Raw genomic sequence first — 19011 nt, 5'->3', positions numbered from 1 at the left:
TAGGTAAATCTTCCAGTGCAGCGTGTGCACAGTTGTGATCTGTAAGTATTTGCATACCGCAGTTGCTGCTAATCCAGTGGCTTACACCAATTCTACATCACCTTTGGCTGACAGTGACTGTCAGTAATGAATCCTGCTGAATTGGTGCTGAAAACAGTTCATCTGCTAGTGTAGAAGAGAGAGCACCGTTTTTCAGCACCTTTACAGGTATCTTCCAGCAGTCATGCTGAAAACGGTATCTGAGGGGAGGAGATGGTGCTCTGGTCAGAGTGTGCTTTTTTTAGAGTGGGGATTGTAGAAGGAATAAACATCTGGGAGGGGTAGCTGGAGAGAACAAGTGATGCATCCAAGTTCTGTACTATTCAGTACCTCCACATGACTTGCAGAAGCATGAAGTATGCTTCTCCTGTAAGTTAGGACCTGATGCAAAATCCATTAAAGTAAATGGAAAGACTCCCACTGATTTCAGTGGGCTCTGGATCAGGCCAGACATTTAAGTCATCAGAAATCTTGAGTGTCATTACATAGCTGTGGTACATCACACTAATGCTCACATTTCCCAAAGAATCTTCGCATTTGGTATCTGCAGAACAAATGTATAAAATAGGAGAATTTAGTGGAAGTTATAGTAATCGAGGCATTGCTACTTCCGTCAAGCTTTTAAAGTGTCTGTGTGTAGTCAGATTCTCTAATGATTTTTGCTTTGCAGTGATTAATTACTTTATTTGCAAATATACAAGAGAAACTATAAAGCGCCAAAATACTGTTTGCTAACAAGATGGGGGGGAGGGGCAGGGTTTAGTAACATAGCCACTCTTACCAGCTGGTTTAAAAAAAAAAAAAAAGAAAAAAAAAGCAAACTAGCACTTCCTATGTCTTCTAATGTTTTGGGCTGTTGTGGGAGACAGTTTACAACGGCAATCCAATTTATAAGCACCCCATCCCATGTAACTCATAAACAGCATCCATCTGTACTTAAAGCCAAAAAAATCCCTAGCCAATAATCTTTAGACAGCTGCATTTGTATGTTTCAGGCAATTAAGGTTTTAGCAGAATATTGTGAGAAAACCAAAATCTGAAGAGTGGGGATGTAAAAGTCCTTACCAGATTCACTGGCATGTTTCTCTCTCACTGCTTCAGCAGTGATACTGCTAACAGTGCTCCAGACTTAAAAAACATGGACTGTGTATAAACTTTCAGTTCAGTTAAGTACATAACTGCTGATTCTACTCACTTTGTTATACTGATTTCTTGGGGAGAGTTTGGTCCCTTAGGTCTTGGGTTATGAACAAATCAACTACTTTGTGAGCCTTCTGCTTTCAAAATTCAGTTTTATTCATGGGAATTGGATTAAGTGATTGTGGTAGAAACGTGTCCATTGCTATTAGCTTTCTATGTCAGAGATGTTGTAGGCTTTCTGTACATCAGTGTTCAGAAATATAGTAATCACCAGTGCTGTTAATGTGTTTGCCCAATTTTTTATTAACGAGGCTTTGTTCAGATCTAGCCTGTCACTGCTTCATTTCCCCAGCACTTCCAGCTATTTTAAGTTAATTTCCACCTCAAGCACTGTCAGTCTCTTAGGCCTCCCTTCTATCTTTACCTTTATGGTTAATATGGAAAATATTTCTATGCATGCATTTTGCATAATGATACATCATCTCCCTAATACGATGATGCAGTTGTGACTAGGGTAGGCAAACCACAGGATGGCTTTGGCTGTGACCAAGTGAGAGCTGGGAAAAGTCCAGCTCCTCAATTTTGCTTTTCCTCCCTGGCATTTTTAGATCAATTCCAGGAAAAGCCCATACAAGTATTCTTTGTTATGCATAGAAGAGAGGCATGTCTTGGGACTCTAAAAGGGCTAGCAAAGGAGATGTTTAACAAGGATTAGTTCAGCATTCAGAAAAAAAACAATCTTGTCATTCCTTTTCTGTGGCTAAGCTCTGTCCACCTAAAGTGCAACAGCTGACCATCTTTCTACTTCCTATTGAGAGAACAGATGCAACTATAAACACAGTGCTTGCTCTAAAAGTTCTAGCACCTAATCCACTGAATGGTCTGCATCGCCTTCTCATTGGAGGCTGAGAACGGCTGACTGGGTAGGAAAAACTGACCTGAAAAGCTATGTTCAGCACTAGTTCACATAAGTGGGTTAAGATCATAACATACCTAAAAGAAAAGAGCAGCCTTTATTAGGAGTTATAGAACTCCAGCTATGTCTACACGTTAGTAAAAGACTCACAGCACATCTGTGGCTGGCCCACAGGTCAGCTGAGTCGGGCTTGCAGGGCCCAGGCTGTGGGGCTAAAAATTGCAGTGTATTTGTATCCTGAGACTACTTAACCTATTGCTGAACTCTGGGACAGATTCACTGAAGCATAATTGCTCTTAATGCAAAATGGTTACACTTGCAAAGATGAGAGCATCGCTCCTGGGCTTTTTTACTTTAATATATTTTAAGCCCTTATAGTATTTTTCTCCTGTGTAAGACCAAACAAAACTTTTCCAGTTTTAGAGTAAAAATAGCCCCCTTGTTTTACTTCCTTGTCCTGTCAGGCTCTCTCTGAGCAGAGTAGTTTCCGTCCTTGTCTTTTTGATCTGGCAGTTTCTGTTCGCATCTCTCAATCTTACTGTTAGGCCAGTCTGCAAGCTTCTTTGGATTCTCTGGAATTCAGAAGGCTACTCATGGTCCAAGATCACAACTAGGACCCAGTTGTGACACAGGTAGTTGTGTTATTTCCACCTTTTTGTTTTTTAAATGGATTAAATCTATACAGTGACTCAGAGTTGTGTTAGGCCTGGTCTACACTTGGGGGGGGGGGGGGAATCGATCTAAGATACGCAACTTCAGCTACGAGAATAGCGTAGCTGAAGTTGACGTATCTTAGATCAACTTTCTTCATGGCGCAGGATTGATGGCCACGGCTCCCCCTTTGACTCCGTTTCCGCCTCTCGCCCTGGTGGAGTTCCAGAGTTGATGGGGAGCGCATTCGGTGATTGATTTATTGCGTCTAGACAAGTCGTGATAAATCGATCCCTGATAGATCGATCGCTACCTGCTGATCCGGCAGGTAGTCTGGATGTACCCCTATATGTTTGACACAGATCTCTTCAGTGGAATCCAGAATTGACAATGCAATTCTGGACACTTTGGTTTATCTGATAGTTGACTGCATCTGAGCAGGACAATTTTTAAAGTGTGCTACTTAGGATATTTAAAAATTTTGCTAAATAAAAGAATATTACCAAAAATGTATAGATAGTACAATAGTATACAAATATAATTTCATTTAGATAATGCTATCAGGCAGAGCCTGTTGGCAGCAATGTTCTACGGGACATCATTAGCATACTTTATGACTCGCATCATCCTGAACTAGGATGTCTGGAGCTGTTATGAATTAGTATGAAATCTGCTGTTTAATAAATGCTTTATACTGCTTGTTTAGCAATATTCAGCATCAGACTGTAAAGTTTCTCATTATGTGAGTCACCTGTAAGATCATATTCCTCCAGATGTCTTGAATGAACATTTCTGTTTAGAAAACACCTGCAACTTGTTAAAGCTGCTGCACTCATTCATCTGAAATGTAACCTCAGAACAGTTCCTACCCCTGTGCTTTCTTAGCCATGCAATGTCTTTAATTTTCTTCCTGTTTGTGTTTTTTTAATTACGTTGTGTCCCTACAGCCCAAAGCATGTAAATTAATTTAAATTAATTGGAGTTAAGAATCTGGCTTTAAATTCTATCTAAACAGAGTTCTTATTAAATCTGTTTCCAACTGCTTGACCAGCCAGTGTGGACAAACTGGTAGAAATACAGGCTGGCCACATTATGTCCAATATTGTCCAGCCAAGTGGTGTCAGAAAAGCGTTCTGTTGGCTCCCTTCTTATGCACTGTTTCCAAACTCTGTTACTAGCCCCTTTGAGAGAAGCCCATGCTGCAAAGAAATATACAGAACAGCTTGGTGTCCAGTGGTACAACTGCAAGGACAGAGTTGTGCATAATACAAACTTGAGGGGAGGTTTTTTCTTCAAGTGATGCATAATTAACCTATCAAATGCCTGAAGTACTGTATTAAAGCTTCATCCTCCTTGTGCCCACTGGATGGGCATTCTTGCAAATCCTGCCCTTTCCTTGTGTTGCCTCTGATGTGGGACTTGACAGATGTCTATTCACTGTGGACACTTCCTGGGCTTTTCATCGGCAGCCTCCATTTTACTGAGAGAAGGAGAAATATCACTGAAAATCATTAGACAAATACCTGTCAAGTATAACCTAGGAATATTTGGCCCCCAGTGCAGTGGGGTGGACTAGATGACCTCTCGAGGTCTCTTTCAGACCGGCATTTCTATCATGAATTAGGAAATACATATGTGCTGCTGGATCACTTAATCAACTAAATATTGACCTCTTTTGCTGGGACGGGGAAGGCTTCTTCTACATATGATGAAGTCTCCCATTGAGTTTGTGGGTCCTGTGATGAGACCAAAGACTGATTTTGGACCCTGCAGCCTCCTCCACAAGTGCCACATGTAAAGACAATTGTAAATGAATTAGTGCTATTTTTAGCTTGTTACATCTCGCACGTCTCTCCTTGATTGCAGAAATCCACAAGCTCTCAAAATCTTCCAGTCTGAGGTGTGGCAGGGCTGCTGCTGTCAGATCTTGTCATGGGGGAAGAGCTCCCAGGTGCTGTGGTCACATTGTAAGATTGGAGGTTGGTCTTCAGTGTGTTTTTTTGTAACATTTTCTTGGTCTGCCCCAAAACAAGTTCCAGTCTGCAGTTTTCTATAAAAATGGAATGTCTGATGAACTGTAGCAGTTAGAGATAGAAAAGATCTATTGGGTCACCTAGTCAAATTTTCCTGCCACTGCAGGATTGTCAGTTGCTTGTGTTGTAGTCTATTTTGAAATGTTCCAAGGGGTAGAATTGCCATCACTTCCTTTAGAGAATATTTCACAGCCTGATAGATGTTACTGTTGGGAAGCTTTTCCTGACATTTGACCTAAAATGGTTGGGGAGGTGGGGGTTGGAATCCTTTTACTCCTATTCCTTAGTTATTTCATTCGTTATCCTCCCTTGAGCACAGAGGACTGGATTAGATGACCTATTGAGGTCTCTTCTAATCCTACACTTCTATGATTCCCCCATATATTATCTTCAACTTCTCTCCCTTCTTAGCTGCTTGTACCTTTCTCATTTTTTACTATTCTATCCCCCACAAAGCTGTTTCTTAGCCAATCCAGTACTTGGTTAATTCTTAATCTTTTCCAGTAAATCAGTCCCTCCAGGACCTTTCTGTTATCTGCAGTTACTTTGATAATGAGGTGCGTGGTATTTAATTCTATATAACAGGTGTGGTCACATCTGTACTTGTTTTTGTGAAGTGCCTTGCACATCTGGGTGTTCAAAAATAGATACATACCCAGAGCTAGAGAAAACGCACTCTGTTTTGTGGCAGTATGTATGTATATGCAGCCCCAAAATTGTTGGCTGCTGTCGTCTTTTTTTTATATTGCAATTTAGACTTCAGTTTGCAGTGTGCCATTGCCCTTAAACCATTTAGTGTCATTTTCCCCATATTGAATATGACGTTGATAAATTTTACCCAAATGATGGTAACATGTCCAAGTTGCATCTCATTTTTTCTAATCTTTAGGTCCAGGTCCGTTTTTATTTGCTCACAGATTTTTGCCACTCCTCCAAATGTACTATCCCTTCAAATTATACTTGTAAATTAATGAAAATATTAAATAAGAGTGGACGTATAATCAACCCCTCATGGATAGCTCTGTTAGAATGTTCAGTTGTTACTGGAGGAGAGGAGAGTGACACCGTATTTTTTGGGCTGCATTTGGGGGTAAAAATGCATAGGTTGAGTACTTAAAACATTTTAACATATTCCTGCTGTGTCGTGTCTTCAGTTTGAACATGATTAAGGCTACATTGTAGTCACAGGTATTTTTAGTAAAAGTCATGGACAGGTCACAGGCAATAAACAAAAATTCATGGTCCATGACTTGTATTATATACCCTTGACTGAATCTTGGCCGGGGAGGGTGTGGGGGGTGGGATGGGCAGTAGCCCAGGACCCCCACTAGTGCTAGGGGGGAGGGATGTTGGTGGGGGCTGCCTGGCTCCACAACTCCCTGGAAATGGTGACATTCCCCCTCCCAGTGCTTCTAGGCAGGGGCGTAGCCAGGCAGCTCTCTGTACTGCCTCCACAGCTCCCATTGGCTGTGAACTGTGGCCAATGGGAGCTGCAGGGACGGAGCCAGCATGCAGAGTCCCTTGGCTGTGCCTGTGCCTAGGAGCAGAGGGTGTCACCACTTCCGGGGAGCCCTCCTGAGGTAAGTGCCACCCAGAGCCCTCATCTCCTCCCACGCCCCAGCCATGAGCCCCCCCATCCAAACTCCTGCTGCTGCTGGGGGCGGTGGCCCAAGACTGCCCCAGCAGCAATCAGTGCAACTGGCCCAGATGCTGCCTGAGCTCCTCAGGCAGGGCGTACTAGCTGCTGCAGAAGTTGTAGAGGTCACAGAATCTGTGACTTCTGTGGCAAACTCACAGCCTTAATCGTGATGATAATTGCTTACTTATATTCTCCTCAAACTGCAGATGAGACTATGCCAAAAAAAAAAAAAAAGACTTGAGAGAAAGGAGATGGTGCCTTGTGCAACAGTAACTTCTTATATCTACAGTGACTTCCATCTGGAGGCTGTCAAGTCCTTTACGCCTGAGACATTGGTAAGTGTTATCACCTCTTTACAGACCTCTAAATTCAGCCATGCAGTAAAGTGTCTTGCCCAAGATAACCCAACAAGGCAATAGCAGTAAGGAAGGAAACCCATAATCTTGATTGCCAGGCGTCTGCTCTACCACTGGACTATTTTATCTCCATAATGGGTGGTTCTTTAATTGCTGAGGGTGGATTTCTCTTGCTGTACATTTAGGGATTCTCTTCACTGCAGAGTTAACTCAGGCTGTTTACTCAAATATTGCCCCTGTCCATATGCACAACCCTCTCACACAAATTTAGTGGTCTTTTCAATCCAGACTAGTCAGTCTTCTGGGGGATATAGGTTAAAACCCAGTGCTGCTTTCACTTGAGCTGGTAATCCATCCACTTGAGTGTGAAGACAGGCTAATCCACTTGAGTGCTGATTGTCCTCTGTGCTTTCCTACAATTCCCTTGTGCCCAGAAGGACAGATGACATTTCCCACAATTACCTGGGGATGATCAGTAGCTCAGCTGGCTGCAGCACAAAGAACCATGGGATAGGCCCCTAGAAATCCTAGTGACCCACACAGGTGAATGCAGCACCACTGAGGACAGTAATTCTTGTGTGGCTGCTCACACCCAGGAGCCAATCACCCCAGTTAACTCTGCAGGGGAAACAGCCTAGCTTTTTTAAAGAAACAGAAATAAAACATCAGTGAGGTCTTCACTTATGTGTGATGAATGCTATCATGTTTAGGTGTGATGAGCCAAAGCAGCTTGTCTCGGGCTCAGTCTGATCAGAGAGACTTCCTGCTTTATGTATGGGTATACATATTCTTTATATGGGGTGGGCAGAGGAAAAACTTTGAAAACACTAAGGGTACGTCTACACTATGGGATTAGTCCAATTTTACATAAACCGGTTTTGTAAAACAGATTGTATAAAGTCGAGTGCACGCGGCCACACTAAGCACATTAATTTGGCGGTGTGCATCCATGGTCCGAAGCTAGCGTCAATTTCTGGAGCATTGCACTGTGGGTAGCTATTCCGTAGCTATCCCATAGTTCCCGCAGTCTCCCCCGCCTCTTGGAATTCTGGGTTGAGAGCCCAGTGCTTGATGGGGCAAAAATCATTGTCGTGGGTGGTTCTGGGTAAATGTCGTCACTCATTCCTTCCTCTGGGAAAACAACGGCAGACAATCATTTCACGCCCTTTTTCCCTGGATTGCCCTGGCAGATGCCATAGCATGGCAACCATGGAGCCCGTTCAGCCTTTTTTTTTTTTTTTTTTTTTTTACTGTCACTGTATGTGTACTGGATGCCGCTGACAGAGGCGTTACTGCAGCGCTACACAGCAGCATTCGTTTGCTTTTGCATGATAGCAGAGATGGTTATCAGTCGTTCTGTACCGTCTGCTGCCATTGTAAATTGACAATAAGATGACGGTTATCTGTTGTTCTGTACTGTCTGCTGCTATCATGGGTGCCCCTGGCTGAGGTCGGCCGGGGGCGCAAAGGCAAAAATGGGAATGATTCCCCGAGTCAATCCCTTCTTTATGGTTTCTAAAAATAGTCCTGCCTAGAATATGGGGCAAGTGTACTAGAGAACCAGAGTATCAGAGAGCACAGCTGCTCGTTGTCAGATCCTGCAGAAATGAGCTACATGCCATTCACGGGGGGTGCCCTGGGCAACAACCCCACCTTCCCTCCTCCCCCAACCTTCCTGGGCTACCGTGGCAGTGTCCCCCACATTTGTGTCATGAAGTTATAAAGAATGCAGGAATAAGAAACAGTGACTTGTTAGTGAGATTAAATGAGGGGGAGGCGGCCTCCCGCTGCTATGACAGTCCAGGCAGGACATTAAGGGTGCAGGGGAGAGGAGCCCAGCATCCCGCTGCTATGATAGTCCAGGCAGTACAGAATCTTTTCTTTACACATGAAAGGGAGGGGGCTGATGGAGCTCAGCCCCCAGTTGCTATGATGAGCACGGTTACCAGCCGTTCTGTACCATCTACTGGGAATGACCAGGAATCATTCCTATTTTTACCCAGGTGCCCCCGGCCAGCCTCACCTGAGGCCAACCAGGAGCACTCACGGGCTGATGGTGACGACGGATAGTAGTCATATTGTACCGTCTGCCACCGGGGAGGGGAGAAGAGCGGATACTGCTCTTCACTGCTGCAGCATCATGTCTACCACCAGCATTTAGTTAGACATAGGATGACATTGAAAAAAGTCAAGAAATGATTTCTTTCCCTTTTCTTTCACATGGTAGGGGGAGGGAGTAAATTGATGAGCTATACCCTGAACCACGCCAGACAATGTGTTTGAACCTACAGGCACTGGGAGCTCAGCCAAGAATGCAAATACTTTTCAGAGACTGCTGTGGACTGTGGGATAGCTGGAGTCCTCAGTACCCCCTCCCTCCCTCCATGAGCATCCATTTGATTCTTTGGCTTTCCATTACGCTTGTCACGCAGCACTGTGTAGCCTGGAGATTCTTTTCAAATGCTTTGGCATTTCGTCTTCTGTAACGGAGCTGTGATAGAACAGCTTTGTCTCTCCATACAGCGATCAGATCCAGTATATCTCGTACAGTCCATGCTGGAGCTCTTTTTGGATTTGGGACTGCATCGCCACCCGTGCTGATCAGAGCTCCACGCTGGGCAAACAGGAAATGTAATTCAAAAGTTTGCGGGGCTTTTCCGGTTTACCTGGCCACTGCATCCAAGTTCAGATTGACTCATAGACTCATAGGTCAGAAGGGACCAATTTGATCATCTAGTCTGACATCCTGCACAAGGCAGGCCACAGAACCCTAACCATCCACTTTTATAACAACCCCTAACCCAGGACTGAGTTATTGAAATCCTCAAAATTGGTTTGAAGACCTCAAGCTGCAGAGAATCCACCAGCAAGCAACCCATGCCCCACGCTGCAGGGGAAGGCGAAAAACCTCCAGGGCCCCTGCCAATCCACCCTGGAGGAAAATTCCTTCCCGACCCCAAATATGGCAGTCAGCTAAACCCTGAGCATGTGGGCAAGACTCACCAGCCAGCACCCAAGAAGGAATTCTCTGCAGTAACTCAGTTCCCATCCCATCCAACGTCTCCCCGCAGACCACTGAGCAGACCTATCTGGTGATAATCCAAGATCAATTGCCCAAATTAACTATCCTATCATAACATCCCCTCCCTATACTTATCAAGCTTAGTCTTAAAGCCAGAAAAGTCTTTTGCCCCCACTACTTCCCTCGGAAGGCTGTTCCAGAACTTCACTCCCCTAATGGTTAGAAACCTTCGTCTAATTTCAAGTCTGAACTTCCTTATATCCAGTTTGTACCCATTCGTCCTCGTGCCTATATTAGTACTAAACTTAAATAATTCCTCTCCCTCCCTAACGTTAACCCCCCTGATATATTTATATAGAGCAAGCATATCCCCCCGCAGCCTTCTTTTGGCCAGGCTAAACAAGCCAAGCTCTTTGAGTCTCCTTTCATAAGGCAGGTTTTCCATTCCTCGGATCATCCTAGTAGCCCGTCTCTGGACCTGTTCCAGTTTGAATTCATCCTTCTTGAACATGGGACACCAGAACTGCACACAATATTCCAGATGGGGTCTCACCAGCGCCTTATATAACGGTACTAACACCTCCTTATCCTTGCTGGAAATACCTCGCCTGATGCATCCTAAAATCGCATTTGCTTTTTTAACAGCCGTATCACATTGGCGGCTCATAGTCCTCCTGCTATCCACCAATACCCCAAGGTCCTTCTCCTCCTCTGTCGCTTCCAACTGATGCGTCCCCAACGTATATCTAAAATTATTATTAATCCCTAAGTGCATGACCTTGCACTTTTCACTATTATATTTCATCCTATTACTGTTACTCCAGTTTACAAGGTGGTCCAGATCTTCCTGAATAGTATCCCTGTCCTTCTCCATGTTAGCAATACCCCCCAGCTTTGTGTCATCCGCAAACTTTATTAGCACATTTCCGCTCTTTGTGCCAAGGTCAGTAATAAAAAGGTTAAATAAGATCGGTCCCAAAACCGATCCTTGAGGGACTCCACTAGTGACCTCCTTCCAGCCTGACAGTTCACCCTTCAATACGACCCGCTGGAGTCTCCCCTTTAACCAGTTCCTTATCCACCTTACAACTTTCATATTCATCCCCATCTTTTCCAATTTAACTAACAGTTCCCCATGTGGAACCGTGTCAAACGCCTTACTGAAATCGAGGTAAATTATATCTACCGCATTACCTTTATCTAAGTAATCCATCACCTTCTCAAAGAAGGAGATCAGTTTGGTTTGGCACGATCTACCTTTAGTAAATCCATGTTGCAATTCGTCCCAATTACCATTGACCTCCATGTCCTTAACTACTTTCTCCCTTAAAATTTTTTCCAAGACCTTACATACTACAGATGTCAAGCTAACAGGCCTATAATTACCCGGATCACTTTTATTCCCTTTCTTAAAAATAGGAACTACGTTAGCAATCCTCCAGTCATACGGCACAACCCCCGAGTTTATCGATTGCTTAAAAATTCTTGCTAACAGGCTCGCAATTTCACGCGCCAGTTCCTTTAATATACTCGGATGGAGATTGTCCGGGCCCTCCGATTTTGTCCCATTAAGCTGTTCAAGTTTGGCCTCTACTTCAGTTGCGGTAATATCCACTTCCATATCCACATTCCCGTTTATCATCCCTCCATCATCGCTAAAATCCTCACTAGTCTTATTAAAAACTGAGGCAAAGTACTTATTTAGATATTGGGCCATGCCTAGGTTATCCTTAACCTCCATTCCATCCTCAGTGTATAGCGGCCGCACTTGTTCTTTCTTTGTTTTCTTCTTATTTATGTGGCTGTAGAACCTTTTACTATTGGTTTTGATTCCCTTTGTAAGGTCCAGTTCAATGCGGCTTTTAGCCTTCCTCACTTTATCCCTACATGTTCTGACCTCACCAAGGTAGCTTCCCTTCCTAATCCTGCCTTTCTTCCACTCCCTGTACGCTTTCTGCTTTTTTCTAATCCCCTCTGAGTTGCTTGCTCATCCAGCTTGGTCTACAACTCCTGCCCATGTTTTTTTTCCCCTTTCTTGGGATGCAGGCTTCCGACAATTTCCGCAGCTGCGACTTAAAGTAATTCCAGGCCTCCTCCGCATTTAAATCCACAAGTTCCTCCGTCCAATCCACTTTCCTAACTAATTTCCTTAACTCTTTAAAATTAGCCCTCGAGAAGTCGAAAACCCTAATCCCAGATCTACATTTGTTTATCCTTCCGTCTAGTTTGAACTGAATCAGCTCATGATCACTCGAACCAAGGTTATCCCCTACCACCATTTCTTCTGCGAGGTCCTCACTATCCTTGCCTATCCGTAAACGCTTCCCAATGACCATACATCCCAAAGCCCTCCTTATAACACCAATGCCTGAGCCATCTGTTGATCGCCATAATCTTGTCACTCCTTCGTCACCCTGCTCTAGGAACCTGCAGAATCCCACTGAAGATCACCTGAGCCTCGATTTCTTTGAGCGTCTTCCCCAGTCTGGCATAGTCCTCCTTGATAGAGTCCAGCGAGTAACTAGCCGTATCATTCGTTCCCACATGAAGGACAATCAACGGATTCTTTCCCGCTCCCGCTAGGATCCTATTCAGCCTCAGGTCCACATCCTGTATCTTAGCCCCTGGCAGACAGCACACCCTTCTGTTCTCCCGATCAGGTCTAGTTACAGGCCTATCTGTTCTTCTCAGTAAAGAGTCTCCAATCACGTAGACTTGCCTTTTCCTGGCGACAGTGTGATTCTCCGGTCTATCCCCCACACCAGCTGGCCGCAATTCCTCTCGATTTGTATTTGCCCTTACAATCCTCCTAGGGCTCATACTTGGTGTCGCCTCCATTGACTCCTCCCCTCCTTCTGCAGGACTAGCTGCTCGTCTCTTTTTCCTTGCCCTCTCTCCTTCAGCAGCCTGCTGTGCTCCATCTTCATTTTCCAACTCAGCAAATCTGTTCCTGAGTTCTATTTCTCCATCGCTGGCCCGTCTTTTCCTCTGCCTGGTTCTCCTAGTCACATGCTTCCACCATCCACTTTCCTCACCCAGCAGCCCCTCCTCAGAGTTCTTTGGTCCTGCTTCTATCCGCTCGTCTGAGTTTATCCCCTGTGCCTCATCATGTCTGTGTTCCATCATCTGCTCAAACCCCCTTCTAAACTCAGCCAGAGTTTCCACCTGCATCTCCAGTCCTCTTATCTTTTCCTCCAGCAGCTCTATGAGGCGGCATTTCATGCTGACAAAACTCCTTTCAGGTGCCCCCTCCAGGACCATGTACATGCCACAGCTACCGCATCCGGTCATCCTCAGTGTGTCTCTACCTGCTGCCTCTGCCTCCATCATACCCTTCCAACTCTGTGCCTGGCGATCCACGCCTCACACCACACCACAGGCCACCAACAAGCACTGGGCTACTGGCAGACCCCTGCCCCTTCCCTTGTCTGACTTCCTGGTTTCTCTGCCTTGGTCTCCCCTGTACCCTCCCCCTGGAAACTCCCCCTGAAACTCCCCCGTTAGCAGCTCTGTTCGCTGGCTCCTGTGCCGCTGCCTGAGTGCCTGGCTCCTTATATAGGACCCCTAATCAGGTAAGCCCCGCCCCCAACTCAGGGCTCAGCCTCGCTCCCAGCACACAGCCCCTAGCAGCCTGCACACACACTCACTCACACACAAACTCCACAATACAATCCACAAACTACAACAACCTGCTCCTCCAACAGCACTCCCACTGAAACTCCTGTTAGCAGCTCTGTTCGCTGGCTGCAGAGCGGTCACAGTGGTGTACTGTGGGATACTGCCTGGAGGCCAATACCGTCGATTTGCGGCCACACTAACCCTAATCTGATATGGTAATATACCGATTTTAGCGCTACTCCTCTTGTTGGGGAGGAGTACAGAAACCGATTTAAAGAGCCCTTTATATCAATATAAAGGGCCTCGTAGTGTAGACGGGTGCGCTGTTAAATCGGTTTAACGCTAAAATCGGTTTAAACACGTAGTGTAGACCAGGCCTAAGACGAGCAGCCTCTCCACCTATAGTTGTAGGGAAGGGGACAGAGTTTCAGCAATGCTTCCAGTGCAGAGCCAAGCTTTCTTATTCCTTGCAAGGCATTTCCCAAACATAAGGCAAGCAAGAGCAGCCCAGCTGCTTTCATCTGACCAGCTCTCCCTGCCCTAGAAGAAGCATGTTTGCTAATGTGTTCCTCACCTCTGTGTGACCATCTCGTAAGGTTTTTGCCCTCATTCCCAGTAGTGTGTCTAGTAACTAATTTCCTGTTCACTTACAACTTCATGGGGCAAAAAGCAAAAGTCCTGTAAAATAGAATGTAATGCATAGCTCTGACTTTCTCCTCTCCTCCTGTGTGATCTGTCCATGACCTGACTTTCCCTTTCCAAGGCCCCACTTTTGGGCTTTGGCTCAGCTCATAAACTGACAAATAAAAACATGACTTCACACAGCCTCTTCTCAAAGACTGGCCTGGCCCTACCTATGCTTGTTCTGGGCAGGTTAGTGCTCCCTGAGGGAGGGGGAGATCACTCTTAAAATCCCCCTACTGAATCTTGCAAAATTTGTTTTGTACACGCAGCAATTTTTTCCTGCTCTGTCTGTAGCAGAGACTTACCTTATAAAGCAGTTGATTGGAAACAGTAGCTGCTAAGGGAAACGAGATTTAGTAGTTTGCTCCTGTGTAAAGTCAGATCACCACAGGAGCTGTGGCAGGCCTTGCATGACTTTACTTTCATGGTTTACTTGCCCCTGAGTATATTCAGTTGGCCAGCATGCTGGAAGTGTTCATAGTCTTGTAAGCCTGGACATGACCTGTTTTAGTCAGTGAGTTCTCTGAGCTGGGTGCAGCCTATCTACAGCGAAAGCTTATAATTTGATATGTTTTTCTGTTCAGCACCCACCAATGTGGGATCAGGTGTGCTGCTGTTGTCCTTAAGTAGCTACTTCAACCAAATCATTTAACTATAGCATCTGACATTGCAGCTTGTGAGGGTAGGTTTATGCTGTGATTAGACACCTGCAGCTAGCCCATGCCAGCTGACTTGGGCTAAAATTGTGGTGTGGGTTCACATGAGCTCCAGGACCCTCCCCGCTCACAGGGTGCTAGACCCAGTGCTCCAGCCGAAGTCCGAATGTCTACACCACAGTTATACAGCCCCTTAGCTGAGGCCTACAAGCCCCAGTCAGCTGGCCCAGGCCAGCCATGGGTTTTTAATTGCAGTGGAGACATACCCTGAGAGGCCTGGTTAAACATGTATGCCCCTCATCGTCCTGAAGCTCCTCAAACTCAGTGGTAGCAAGGGAGTTCTGCAGGAGCAGGGGCCTTAGCAAAAATACTCTGATATTGATCCTGGAGGCTTGAGGGTGTCTCTTCACAGCACAGTTAGCTCAAGTTTTACCCCTAACTCGACTCCTATCCACAAACACATACATCTCTAGTGTGAGTGAACTGGTGCTTGAACTAGCTGGCCTGCTTGGGGTGGAGTGGTGGGAGGTGTGTTAAAGCTCAAGTGATGCTGATGTTTGAGCTAATAGCGTAGTGGGAATACAACTACTCCACAGCAGCTAATCCAGTTGTTCTGCTAAGCATTGTGTGTAAATTTTCCCTGCCATGAACCCATATTCAGATATCCTGCTTCCCATGACCCCATACAGCATGGAAGTTGTCATTTTAAAATGGCATCCTCTGCATAGTGTGACATGTCACACACCTAATGTGAGGTCATGCTGTGTGGAGGATACCGTTTTGTAAAATGGCATCTTCCACACAGTTGGGATTGTTGCGACTCTATCCACTGATGGAGAGACCCACTTGGGATTGCAACCCATAGTTATTCAGCATCACATACCTTCATCAACCCCACATGCCAAAGTCTAGCTACTTTTATCAGTGTCAGAGGGCGATGTGGAGAAGTGGCAGAAGCGTGGCCCAGGCATGTTGCTGTTTGGTAAGGGGAAGTTTGAGGAGGTTGGCACACTCTTTTGAACCCACTTCACAGTACAAATGTTCTCAAGCTGCTCCTCCTGCTGAATTTCCAGTTTGCTTTTTTTTTTTTTTTTTTTTTTAACCTACAGCTTTCCTGGAAGTTGCAGCTCACCCTCTCTCCCACAGCCTGGACAGTGAGAGCCTTACCTCTGTCCTCTCCAGGACAGATTAATGCCACAGTTCTTTGAGACGTTTCTAAAACATGTGCTGGAGCTGAACACAGCAGTTCACCTCAGAGAGATAAGTTGCTATGAACATACTATGCTGGCGTTCTGCATGCAGTGCAGAGGGTTGCTTACAATCTTTAAAGCCCTGAATGGCCTAGAACTTCTGCTTATGGATGGGACTAAAACCTCTCCTGTAGCAGATACGCATGTAGATAGAACAGAAGCAAAACTCATGTTATGTAACCAGTGAGAAACTACAGGAAGGAAGAGTAATTACTATTCTGAGCCCTCAGTGAGGAAAGAAGCAACTTTCTGCAAAAAGCACCTCTCATACCTCTGCACAGTCTACAGCTGAGTCATCCAGATCTCCTCAGTGATGCTGTACGCTGCTGGGAGAGCTGAAATACGTCCCACTGCTACAGCGTTTTCTATCTGAGGATCTCAAAGCTCTCTCTACACTCAGGAAGCCTTGCCACATTCCTGTGAGGTACATTATTCTTGTTTTATAGATGAAGAGCTGAGGCCCAGACTGATGAAGTGACTTGCCCAACATCACATAATGAGCACCTGATGGACAAGACTTTCTTCCCAATCAACACAGACCCTATGCATCTGTCCATCAGTTGAAGAATATAATTAATTCCATCTCTGCACCAGTACCCACTGGTGGATCGGAAGAATCTGTGGACTACTGATACAGTTGGAGCTGTGCTAACAATACTTTTGGTAAGAGAAGCGTAGAGACCAGGAGTGTCAACGGTCAGAGGTTTGCTTGAGCAGGGATCTAACCACCATGGCATCGTGCCCTCAAGTGGTATTAACTCTCATAAGCAATAGATCCCAGATGTCCCTGCTGGCTTTCACCTATTATGGGGCAAGAAACTCTTCCAGGTCATGTTGTTTTATTCTACATCTAAAAATATGGAAGAACAAAGATCTGTAATTTAATTTTTGGAATTTTCAGCAAGATTTGAGAATAGGAATTAGATCTGGACAGCGTGGAGCTCTTCAATGAGAACTATGCTGTTTGGCTGTCTTTGGTTGTAAGAGCAGAAGTGGAGTATTAACCTGCTTGTTATAACTGAGTGGCAGGACTGTAACTGGTGTGACTTGGGATGTATGGAATATATGTCCCTACTATCTGAGGAACTTTGTCCTTCAACAACAAAAAATGAATGTTTATGAAGCGACCATAACAAGCTAGAAGGGAACCGGCAGGGTCTGAATTTATTAAAATCATTGACTGATCTAAAAGGGGTTGGTGGAAATAGCTTCCTGTTAAAATTCACAATTGCAAATGAGAACTGAATAATACTGAGGAGCTTGAAGAAGTTAGAAATACAGACAAGAAGTAAAACCAATTAATCTGGAAAAATGCTAATTTAAAGCACATGGAGGAAAATAACCTGATAAGGAAATCAGAAACGGAACTTGGGAATACTGAAGAATCTGTGGGAGGAGACTGGATAGCAAATTAGACACATTTGAGAGGATATGGTTAAAACAAGTCATTAGCAAGTATTAGGGAAGATGATAAATCCTTCTCACTGATATAGCCTTAGAATAGCTTCTTCTGTTCTAGGCACTTGAATATTAGAAGTTGCATAAAAACGTCTCTGGCCTCCCCTTATGAGAAAAGGGGGAGACTCATGGAAAAAATAAAGTAATTAGCAGTTTCAGATGCTACACCTGCCCTTGAAGCCTCCTGACAGTTTTTTTTGTGGCTTTTAAAGATATGCTTTCCTATCATATGTTAAATATTTTCCCCTATTGCTATGTGAAATGGCCACTCAATCAGATTCAAACTATCAGAGGGGTAGCTGTGTTAGTCTGGATCTGTAAAAGCAGCGGAGAGTCCTGTGGCACCTTACAGACGTATTGGAGCACGAGTTTTCATGGATGAATACCTACTTCGTTGGATGCATGTAGTGCTGGAAATTTCCACTACATGCATCCAATGAAGTGGATATTCACCCATGAAAGCTCGTGCTCCACTATGTCTGTTAGTCTATAAGGTGCCACAAGATTCTTTGCTGCTTTTACAGATTAAAACTGACTTCGCACAAAGTGATGTCAAGTGGACAAAATTTTAAAATTGGGCGGGGAGCCTGCCAACAACATGGGAGAAAAAATAGAGAAACTCTCCTCTTAACTTTCAGTTACAGTAATTTAGGAAGAGTCACTTTTGGATAGTAACTGTTTACGTTGACTGCCCCTTGTAAGAAGTGAATATATATAGCTTCCAGTAAACAAGGTGGGATGAGTCTATAACCATCGAAGTTGCCAAGAGGCAAGGATGACAAGAAATAATTTACAGTAGAACACAGGACTATAACTAGGAGAAAACAGCAGCCAGAAGACTCTTAATTCAGTCTTAAAACTGTAAGAAGAGACTTCTACCAGAGCTGCTTTGTTTTAACAGCAAGGCAAACAGATCTGTGGAAATGGTCCAGCCAGAAAACTGTGGGTCCCAAATGTTGCTGAAATGTTTTCTACTTCCCAATTAGAAGAAATTGGACAGTTGCACATAGTAACAGTCTGACAGAGTTGGAAAAGCTATAAATACCATGTCCTAATGCAAATGAGTGATTTGATTTCTGCATGTTACTAAAGCAAACAAACCGTTTCCCTTCAACAGGCTTTGAACTTCCAGATGCTACTTTTGTGTGGAGTGAACGTGCAGCCTTCATTCGACTTACTTGATTAAACATAATTTACATTTCTCTGGAATTTTTAACCAGAAATATCAGGTATGTTCCATTTCCTGCCTGGTTAGCCTCCCTATACTTCCTTTTTTGCACTAGCTTTTTGAAAGCCACAAGATTTTTTCTTAAGTGTTCAGTTGCCCCCTAATGGGCTTCAGGAAAATAACATCCTCATAGCCACTGTGACCAATCTGCACTAGGACATGCAAGAGCAAGGAAAAAAATCTTACAGGCATGTTCTAAGGAAAGACTGGAGTAACTCCACTGGGGTCATCAAGATCAGAATCTTGGCCTATCTTCTAGGAGAGGGAACAAAGATACTTGCCCTCATCTGTGGCTATGGCAGGGCTGCTTTCTTCTAAGTA

General features: G+C 44.6%; 1 long non-coding RNA gene across 1 annotated transcript; it reads left to right on the top strand.

Moving 5' to 3' along the window:
- The first annotated feature begins 1697 nt into the window (after positions 1–1697).
- On the top strand, positions 1698–18671 carry LOC127034632 (uncharacterized). Its single transcript, XR_007769441.1, has 4 exons — positions 1698–6359; positions 6625–6753; positions 16451–16667; positions 18580–18671. It is a non-coding gene; the product is annotated as an uncharacterized LOC127034632 (long non-coding RNA).
- The last annotated feature ends 340 nt before the right edge of the window (positions 18672–19011 follow it).

This window comes from Gopherus flavomarginatus, chromosome 15 (assembly GCF_025201925.1).
Source record: "Gopherus flavomarginatus isolate rGopFla2 chromosome 15, rGopFla2.mat.asm, whole genome shotgun sequence".
NCBI lineage: Eukaryota > Metazoa > Chordata > Testudines > Testudinidae > Gopherus > Gopherus flavomarginatus.
The sequence above is the reverse complement of the archived record's forward strand: the minus strand, read 5'-3'. Positions and strand labels throughout refer to the sequence as shown.